The sequence below is a fragment of the Egretta garzetta genome, unplaced genomic scaffold (assembly GCF_000687185.1).
Source record: "Egretta garzetta isolate BGI_Z169 unplaced genomic scaffold, ASM68718v1 scaffold51, whole genome shotgun sequence".
In the NCBI taxonomy this organism is placed as follows: domain Eukaryota; kingdom Metazoa; phylum Chordata; class Aves; order Pelecaniformes; family Ardeidae; genus Egretta; species Egretta garzetta.
The window spans coordinates 1,491,756-1,502,554 of record NW_009258549.1 but is presented as its reverse complement, the minus strand read 5'-3'; positions in this window follow the sequence as shown (position 1 = coordinate 1,502,554).

Here is a 10,799-nt window from a genome sequence, read left to right as displayed (position 1 = left end):
ACATTTAGCTTTTCTGGTTCACGTATGGGACAAAGTCCCTTAGTGGAGATAAACCATATCAGTGTAAGCCCAGAAATTTTCCTGCCTCCTTTCCAGGAATAGCTTTGAGTAAGGAGGGTAGGTCCCAGGGGCTTGTGCCCAGTCCTCCTCCCCGTTAGCACCATTTGGTGTCACATAGACGTTCCTGGTCACACAATGGGATGTGGATAGTGTGGCTGCCAGCCTCCTTGCTTCAGCACATACACACTGACTACAGCCAGGTCAGGCTTACGGTTGTCCGATGCTTTCCATGCACTCCTGCAATTTCTTTTATGCTAATAATGCTGTTTCTGGCAGCAAATGGGTTACATACCTGCATCCGCCCTTAGGTTGAAAAGCATCCTTGCTGCTTTGCACTTGACATACTACTCTTCTCCCGCTACCGCGGCTTCCATTGCACGGCAGAGCTCCCCACTGGCACAGAGCCAGTGACCTCTCTGCGTTCTCTCGGGCTTCGGTGTCAGACACCGGAGACTTGTCAGGATCTTGGATGCAGGGAGCAGGACCTCACTACCCCAGCGCTGTGCAGATGAGCCAGTCAGCCCCAGCCAGTGTGCAACAATACTGCCGGCCCCGCTGCCTGTCCCCCTTGTCTTTACTTCTGTCTGCTGATCCTGCCTGGCTCCAATACACCTGCCATTGCCAAGTGGCATCAAGGAGCAAGTGCTGGGGACCATATTATTAATCCTGTGATCTGTCTCTTGATCACCTCAGTGGGAGAAAGGGATGGGGCTCCAGTGACTATGTTAAGTATTTAGCACACTAGCATGAAGCTCGTGGCATTCTTCATGTTTGCATCTCCCTGCAGAGGAGGAAAGGGCAGGGAAGTTCCCAATCCACATCACAGTCACTGAACAGATATGTCTGATTTCTGGGTGTCGAAGCACAGACAGTACCTAAAGGATGTAATGTCTATATGGCACAGTAGTTTAATAAGGAGACTCAAAGCTCACCTATACCACATGTTTTCAGATGAGGATTATTTTTGTCATGATCACTACATTTTCTGCCATCTGACCAAAATCTATCCTGTATGTTATGCCACGGAGGAAAAGAAACCATTGGTGGAGCCAGGTGTTTCTCTGATGTAGACTTGCTTGCCCATAACGTTTTTTCCAGAAGTTGCATGTCATCAGAGCATGTCTTCCACTTTCTGGACTCAGTCCTCTCAGATTTGCTCAAGGCTGCATAGTTTCTTGTTCAGGCTGTGCAGGGCTTAACGATCAGAGTCTGTGCTGCTTCTCAGACTGAGCACACGCGCACTTATGGATATCTATACGCAAGCACCAGGTTCCAAACACACATCACCAGCAAAGGCCCTCTGTTGAAATCCTTCAGATTTCTGCGTGCTTGTGTGCTGGTTCTTCATTTGAGAGGATAATACATATTAGTACTCATATTGTGCTTAAATGAAGTGTGGCCATGAAACAAAGTTCTGCTAAGGTCTTAACCAAGTGAGAAGACAGACTGTGCAAGGACGTGGCACCTGGAGAGTACTGGCAAGGAACGGAGTGTTAAATTTCATGAAGGTGTGCCGGCAGAGTCAAGGAAGCCACCTGAAACTGCATTAAATGAGAAGAGGAATCCCAGTCATCCTCTTTTATCCAACAGCAGGCTAATAAATGAGCATTTACGAACACGAGAGACTCACAACAATGAGGCCTTCCTGACCAGCACATAAATCCCTCCCTCCCCTGTGATCGTAGGCACAACAAGCCCATCCCCGAGTCCTGTGACTTCTATAAAATCTTTATCCAAATGTCAGTAAAGGTGACCTTGTGGCTTTTTAAAGCACTACTTTATAGTCACTTGGCTGCACTGTACCAAAGTCCTTTCCCAGTTTGGCTTTCATCCCCCGTAAATGTGCAAACAGAACAGGCTGGCTCCAGCTTACCCCCCTAGCCCTTTAGAGGCCACTCATGGTAACCTATGGCAGAGGCAGAGCTGGGGCTCTGTTGCACAAGGCACGCCCTGGCACAGGGCATACTGGTGTGGCTAGGAGCTGGATGGGCAAGGCAATATATATTTGGGACGAGGAAAGTATTGGAGTCTTGGTCCCTCCCACCACATCCCAAGAAAAGCATCTCATGCTGAGAGAAGCAGCAGTTTGGTTGGCCAAATGGTCACTTGGGTTATGCCCACGCAAAGGCAAATGCAAGTGCCGCAAGGTCAGTGGGGACAGCCTAGGCGTGAGACTATTCCACTTCATGTAAGACACTGGCTCAGATAGATACATGTCATGGGGCTGGTTTACTGGATTTGCCCAGAGCTGATGAGGGAGGGCTGTTGCTGATATGGCTACCCTGCAATCCAGCAGTAGACATGATCCCGAAATAGTTTACCAGTTAACTACCTCAGGTATCAAAAATGAGTGCAATGCAGATACCCTTGTCTAGGAATTTGTCAATTTACTCAGGCTGTAGGGCTGAGAAGGGGGCTGTAGCTATGCTGTTATTAGTATCCAAGAAGGCGACTTTAAAGCTAATGCAGGCATCTATATCTTAGCTGCAGCCTTATGTCTGGAGTAGAGCTTAAAGAAAATGATGCCCGTTTCCTGTTTCCCCTCTGCAAGGAAAGCTTGGTATGAATGCAGCTGCTGGGTGCCTGATCTTATTTTAGATTGTCCTTAAAGCAGGTTCAAATGTTCCAGTGACAGAATAGCTTTGGGTCAAGGCCTTCTGGATTATTAGCACTTAATTCTCTACGTCTGCATGGTTAATTTACGGTTCTCCTGTTGCTTCTCAGTGTGTACAAGTAATGCTGCTTTCATTCACTGAAGTGTTTCTATCTTCTCTCCTCCCCCAACCTGTCTCTATGTTTCCTTCTTCAACCTAAATTCCAGCATCCAAACTGTCACCAAAGGGGTGGAAAATTCCTGGAGCTGATACCCTCACTAAGATCTAGGATTGCTCTGCCCAGGGCTTGCATGACAGCAGGCTCGTCCTCTTGGCTCTTGATGAGCTTTTGGGTTATCTGGAGAGTTAGCTGATATGGTGTCAAAGTGGGTCTGTATTTTTTCGCTCACCTGTCAGCTGGATGAATAGTCTTGTGCCCTTTGAGGGATGTAGTATGTCATGGATTAACTGTGAGTTGGTTGGGGAGAAAGGATTAAAAAAACCCCAGAGCTTTGCCTAAACCAGCCATATTGTGTCCCTGCAGAGTCTGTGGGAGAGCAAACACGGTTTGTACCAGACGTGCTCAGACAAGCTGTACAGAGATGGAGGAAGAGCAAGCAGGGCACGCCACGTGCCGTGCTTGCAGTTACCCCCCCTCTGAAGACAGATGGATCTGTGGGGTCGGTAAGGAAGAACGAAAAATGACATGCGGGTCGGAAGTAGAGGAACAACCGCCTTCCCCCAAAGGCTGTTTGCTGCTGTCAGTGCCTTCTGAAGAGCAATAGCACCATTCTGGCAATCGCTCTGCTATAATGCGATGGAGGGAGTTTCCTAACACGAGCTGGTAATCTGTGTGCTTTTATATGAGAAGAAAGATGGAGTTTTTTCATGGTGCTAGCACTATGGATGTGATGTTTTCACAAAGCTGGCCCATAAATCACGAGAAAGGAACTTGTTGTGCATTTTGGTTTTGCCTTGATAATAGCACGTATTGCTAACCCAGCTAATTCCAGCATGCCGTGTTTAAGCTGCTGTCCCTATGTCTTTTGCCATGTTCCCTCTACAGCTGAAACGATCCCTCAGTGCATAAAGTAATCAATCTTTCTCTTTCCAGTTAAAATCCTCTGTCCCAAAATGGAGTTCTTTGTAACAGTCACAAACTGCTAGCTCATAACAAGAAGAATGATTAGAAAATAATCTTTAACACATTTCCTACTATGATTTTTCTAGTTCAGCTATGCTGTAGCTTCCTTGTCTGTTTTAGATCAGAAACTTGTTGACTGTGAGTGTCATCTGCGACAAGCTCTGTTCTGATGTTTTAATGGCAATTAAGAACTCTGTTCCATGCAGTTTAAAACTCTCAGCCTATAAAATGCAGTCTGAAACAGCACCCTTCTTACAATATGCCCAATTTATTTGCTATACTGTTTTTACCTTAGACCTTAGTTAGAGACCTGTCTGTGCTTTCCTACTGCAGTACTGTACAACTAGCGCCACTCTACAGAGGGTAAACTGAGGCAGGGCCAGGCACCAGAACATTGTTTCATGCCTCAGTCATCCAGCTGGCCGCTAGGCCAGGCTGCCGACTGCATGACGGAGGACAATTGTGACTTTCTTGTGTAGGAAGACATGTGAAGTTGTGCCATCTGCCAGTAAGCTGTTCTTGCTTTGATGTGGTTGGATTTCAGCAGTTGTCAAAGGACATCCTGTGTGTAGACGTTCAGCTGAAACAGTGGTGTGGTGTAAATACCCAGATAGATTACAGATGCTGCATACAAAGCAAAAGAGTGTAAAGACCTTTTGGGCTGAGCTTGGAATGAAGTGCTCTGGAGATTAATGTACTATGGTATCACTCGGGCCACTGCTAATCTTCTCACTTCCAAAGAAAAAGGCCCTAGGCTGAGATAATAAAGGATGTAAATATCTAAACCAGGTTACTGGCAGAAGTGAGGTCCCTAAATCCAAGTGTATGAACCTCAAATCCTCCTGCGTAATACTTTACATGCTTACATTTTCATCTGTAGTCCCCTCCTTGATTTATAATGTTCTGCCTCTTCTATGCCCTGATCTTCCACCATGTTGGGTCGGTCTAAGACAACCAGTGTTCATCTGCCTAAATCAGTTTATAATCCTCAGAAGTGACCTTCCTCTGCCTAATCTGGCAGAAACCAGTTGCACTTTGCCTACATCTGACCCTCAAAAAATGCAGTTCCATCCACTTCCATCCAACAGTGTGGTTAGTGAACAGGGTTCAGGTGCGTGCCTGTTACCATGTGGATCACTCAGCTCATAGTCCTCTGGTCTTTTAAAAATGAGGTGTGCCTCGCAGTCCATTTTGGAAAGGGCTTGCCTCCAGGAGACCAGGTTTGGATGATGAATCCCTGCCTGACTCAGGTGCCTAGGCTCTAAAGGAGTAGGTTTTAAAAAAAGAAAAAAAAACACCCAGGGCTGGGTTTCATACTGGCTGTATTTAGATAGCCCTCCCCACTCAAGCTATGGCTGTCTGAATCCTTTTTGAACCACCAAACTCTCTAGCTGTGTGCTGGAGTCCTAGGCAAGTAGCTCAGCCTTCATATTCTACTCCAGCAGCCAGGGCTGTCTAAAAGCCTTCCTACACCTTTGAGGCTGTTACTATATATCTTGTCGGGACCAATCCTTCCCAAAGGGAGTCTCTTTGAAAAGTAAAATGGAGAGAGAAGGCAGAAAAGGTTTCAGTGCCTAGCGTTAAGTGACATACTGCAAAGCATGAAGGATCCATTTAGGAACAACGGGCTATGTGAGAGCCTGCTGTATGGTGTTCAGAGAGTTTAGGTGTTTTTTTCCTGTGAGCTATGCTTGCAACTTCCCCTCCGACCTCATTGACAGTAACATCTGGATCTACCCGCGCTCACAATTCTCTACGGAAAAGAGCTAGTGCAACAGGAGAAAGAGGGTTTTCTTTCCTCATTGCTGTGTTTTGAGGATAGCTTGCAGCTGTGCCTGACTGGAAGGAATTTACAAATCTCATGTATGATGGTTGAGAAAAATTTCCTCTCCTAACTTTGTCATGTCCATGTTCATACACAGAGTGGCTCATAACTGAGAAGTCTTCAGTACCAATCCTGACAACATACAAGGGGGAAAAATAGATGGAAATGGAAGCAATGCTGCTTCTTTTCCACCTCAGTCAGGTTGGAGATGGACAAATCTGTCTCTCAACCCTGCATCCACCTCAGCAGAAAGGGAGTTAATTATATCTGTGAAGAAAAGTGTGTTAGAGCCTCTCAACGTTAGAAATAGACCAAAACAGAGTAAGTAAGTGGTGCAGAGTACATCATCCTTTCAAGCACTGATGGTGAGATAAGAGATAATACATACTTGAGAGCATATATTGGGGGGGCGGGGGGAGGCGGGGAGAGAGAGAGAGTGAGTGCCTACATCGCTTGTATCTTGAGGGCAGAGCATCTTAGAAATAAATTTAAGGAATAACCTTTCTTCGGGCACTTCATTTCACTCCTGTTGGGAGTGCTTAGCTTACAATTAAGTCTGCGATGAGAGAGAGAGTGTGTGGGGGTGTGTGTATGTATGTACAGCACAAAGCCTATAGTTAGTACACAGAACTAAATGTTTTGTTCTGGAGCCCCAAAGGTACACAGCTTCCAAACACTCATTGATATCAGTGGGTGTGAGGCCTTTCAAAGACCTGGATTCATACAGCAAATTTTTTTGCCACAAGCTTGGGACCCCTCATTTCATTCTTCTCGTGATGCATTAGGAACTTGGAAATCAGCTCTGCATCTATTCATCAGCTGCAGTATGAGCCCCTTTTATTAGAGCCTTTTGTGGCAATAGCTGTGATCTATTTAAAGTGCTAAGCCTTCACACTGCAATTCCCTGCAGCAGATGTAGTAGGAGCAGATATCCATGGAAGTGAGTCAAAAGGAACTTGTCATGTTGCTGCTCAAAGGCCGGGCTCCATCCCAATCAGCAACAGTTACCCAACTCCTGCCACGTGAAGATGGGCTTTGGTTCCTTCTTTGGTGGTTTGGGACTTTGAGGGAGGCTAGGTTTCCTGGGGAAGTTGTGTTGCAATTTATATTCCCTGCTTCATATTGACTCTCTTTCATTTCTCCCTCTTAGAGGGCATTCAAGGAGAAGGAGACACTGCTGTTCTCATGGCCTCGCTCTGCATCCTCAAAGACGTCATGGCTAAATCTATGTGGTATTACTGCCAGCCTCGGTCCTAAGTTAACAGCAGCAAACTCATTCTCAACTCAGCAGGTGGTCCTTCAACATGAACTTTAAAGCTGCATGGGTGCAGGAAACCAGAGGGGCTCAAACAGATCCTTTTATAGGAGAAACTGCTGAGATGTTTTCAGGTTTTTTTTTTGTTACCAACCATTTTATTTAACTCTCATCCTCTGTACTAGACTGATTAGTGCCAGAGCTGGCCAAGTGCAGGGTTTCTCTGCTCGGACAATAGCCTGGCGGGGTACCACGAAGGGCTGTCAAGAATTCTGGATAGTAAAGGTTTGGCTACAAATTCCTGTGTAAACCAAGGCTCATACTCGTCCGAGTTTTTCCCTGTTAGGTTGTTCTCCTTGGGGTGAGTCTGGAGCAAAAGGACCAAAGAGCAAAAGTGGCACAAGGCATGCACTCTGTGGAGGCAGATTGGTGTCTTTGGGGTGTGTCCTGGCCATGTAACGAGCAGTGTTCCTCAAGGGTCCATTTTGGGACCAACACTATTTATATTAATACTATTTAATATTAATGGCATAGATAGTGGGATTTGGCGCATCCTCAGAAAGTTTGGGGATGACACTGACCTGAGTGGTGCAGTTGATACACTAGTAGGAAGGGATGACATCCAGAGGGACCCTGAAGGCTCAAGAAGTGGGCCCATGTGAACCTCACAAAGTTCAACAAGGCCAAATGCAAGGTCCTGTACCTGGGTTGGGGCAATCCCCGATATCAGTACAGACTGGATGATGAATGGATTGAGATCCATGCTGCAGAGAAGGACTTGGTGAATGAAAAACTGGGTATGAGCCAGCAATGTCCACTTGCAGCCCAGAAATCCAACTGTATCCTGGGCTGCATCAAAAGATCCATGGCCAGCAGGTCAAGGGAGGTCATTCTCTCCCTCTACTCCACTCCCATGAGACCCCACCTGGAGTAGTGCATCCAGCTCTGGGGTCCCCAGTACAAGACAGACAAGTATCTGTTAGAGCCTTTCAATATATGAAGGGGTCTTATAAGAAAGATGGACACAGACTTTTTGCCAGGCCTGTAGTGATAGGACAAGTGGCAATGGTGTTAGACTGAAAGAGGAAAGATTTAGATTAGAGGAGGAAATTTTTTACAGTGAGGGTGGTGAGACACTGGAACAGGTTTCCCACAGAATTTGTGAATGCTCCATCATTGAAAGTGCCCAAGGTTAGGCTGGACAGCGTTTTGAGCAACCTGATCTAGTGGAAGATGTCCCTGCCCATGGCAAGGGAGTTGGACTAGGTGATCTTTAAAGGTCCCTTCCAACCCAAACCATTCTATGATTCTGTGTCTCCTCTCCCTGCTGGCTTGTCATTCTGCTTTTCCAATCTGCGCATCTCATCAGTGCCTGAATGAATGAAATGATCTCACCCTCAGACAGGAAACAAGAAATATAGTATTTAAGTACCATATGCAGTACTATAAAGTACTGTAGCATCATAGCTGCAGTCTTGTTCCTGTAGGCTGCATACTGACATGGCAGTTATAAGAACAAGTACAATTTATGCTTGCTCAGAAGTTTCCCAAATCCGCCTCATGAATGCACTTACACATTTCCAAAGGAAAAAAAGTGTCTGAGAATCAGTTTTTAAAGCCCCCACTTTATGCATAACAATAGCAGGGTATTTTTGTTTGGAAGAGGTGTGGGCTACAGGGGAGAGAATAACCACTTTTAATCCCACAGCAGATTCTTATCTGGGTTTTGGTAGTCCAGAAGGACTTCTGCTGCATTTTACTAAGCTTTATGAGCCTAATTCAGGAGACATCGGCTCCTGTCAGTATGACATAACCAAACTAAAAAGCCACCTACACCACTCAGGGACAATTTTTCTCTTGCAGCCATTTTATTGGTAAGCATCATGCCCAGCTATTTAGTGGTAGAGGGGATTATGCAGTTCATGAACAAATGGTGAACATCATGGGGGGCTCAGAGGGGAAGGCTGAGATCATGATAACAAGTTTTGCTCCACTCCTTGAGTTGCAGACTGTTGTGTCCTAAGAAAATTCCTTTTTACAGAGTAATTAATGCAAACACCCAGTATGGCCTAAACTAGTTGTCATGATTTCACTTGTTTGGGGTTTTTTCCTGAAATATGTCTGAATAATTGGGATTTGGCCTGTGACAGAGAAAGGAATGGGAAACATTTGCCCACCCAGGCTGCAGAAAAAGATTATGAATGATGTACCAAACATTAGGCAAGTAGCAGCTCGAGTCATACCTGGTACCACAGCACAGATGACTCAAGAAGCAGTTCTCTGGGGAACTGAACAAGGAAGGAAAAAAAAAAAAGTGCTTTAACCAGCAGTGGCCAGTTCTAGTTCATCTTTCTTCTTTTTGTTTCCTTGGGATGTTGTCATCTCCATCACTGGAGGAGATATTGTTGACATGAGTACAAGGGACTTCTTCCTCCCAACAACCCAATAAATCATAAAGTCAAATCAAAGTAAGACAGCTATTAAGCTGGGACTCCTGGTTCAGACTCTTTCTCCCACTCGGATAACTGTTACTGCCCAGTGTTCCAGGTGTGAGACAGCTGCTCACACAGCAACATCTAGCCAGATGTTGGACGTCTGGTTAGACACTGGAATGAGAACTGGGGTGAGAGGAAGGACATCTGCATCTTCAGGTTCAACCTGCTTCTTGACCACAGGCGTAGCAATGGACTATGTCAGTTCCACGTTTAGATGACTGGCTTCATAACTTCATTATACAGCATCTTTCCTAGCCTTCCACAAGATACTGTTTGTCTGAACAGGAAAAAAAAAAGTCCTTTCTCAATGAAGGGCTTTCAATCTGTTTGAGGTATTACATTTATTATAATTGGTGGAGTGTTGACAGTGTGTTTGGACAAAGCACAGGACATCAAAGATGGATAGTCCCTGTTCCACAGGGACCTAGACAACCTTGCTGAGCTGGCTTATTCTTGCCAGGGAGGGTTGCACCATGACCATTTCCCCATAAGGTAAAAGTAATCCACTAGCAATATTACAGGAGCTTCACGCCACATGAATGTGAAACAAATGAGATGAACATGACTGTCATTCCTTGAGCTATCTGCCCAGGTTCACTTTTGCATTGACGTAACTGCTACAGAAGACCACATGCAGTTCTGTAGAGCAACCTCTAAAGTTCCTTGTGAAAAGCTGTGTGTAGGCATAGCCTGCCTGAAATGCAGTTGTTGACTCTTGCTGTTTCTCTTCTAGTTGTAACCTGCTCCAGGAAAGGCCATTCACTTCAACAAAAGGCATCCTTTAGCCCAATTACTTCCAAACGCTACATCCTGTTGCACAAGGTAATGTGTCATTATTTCATTACATGACCTCATACACTCAACACAGCTTTAAACTGTACAGAAGCAACACCAGTCAGACACAAAATACACTCAAATAGATCTACCTGTTCTCCACATGACTCCTTTGAGTGGTTGTGAAAGACAACGCACTGTATCTGTAGGAATAGGCACCATGGCACAAAGGACTTCAAAGAGTGATGCAAGCAAGTAGAAAGTGTCAGGATAAGAGGCAGCTTGGCTTGGTTACAGAGCAGCGAGGGAAAGGAGATGGAGGTTGCAACAAAACTGAATTCAGTTGCTGATAAAAAAAAAGTATGACACACTGAGCATTGGCTCAATTATGATCTCAACTCAAAGTTTATGGAGGGAAATTATTTAGCCGTGCTATATTGAAGGACAGACAAGATGACCTCAGATGTTACAAAAGGTCTTTACTACTTTCTAAAGAAAAAAACCCCCTATTTTTCTAGTTTAAGATCAGAAGGGCCACCATAGCACTTCCGGTGGCTGTTGTTTGAGGTAACCCGGAGAGGACAGAACACTGGATGCAGACAAAGTGGGAGATGTGGAACAGCTCCTTATGTTTTCAAAACATGTGCATGCC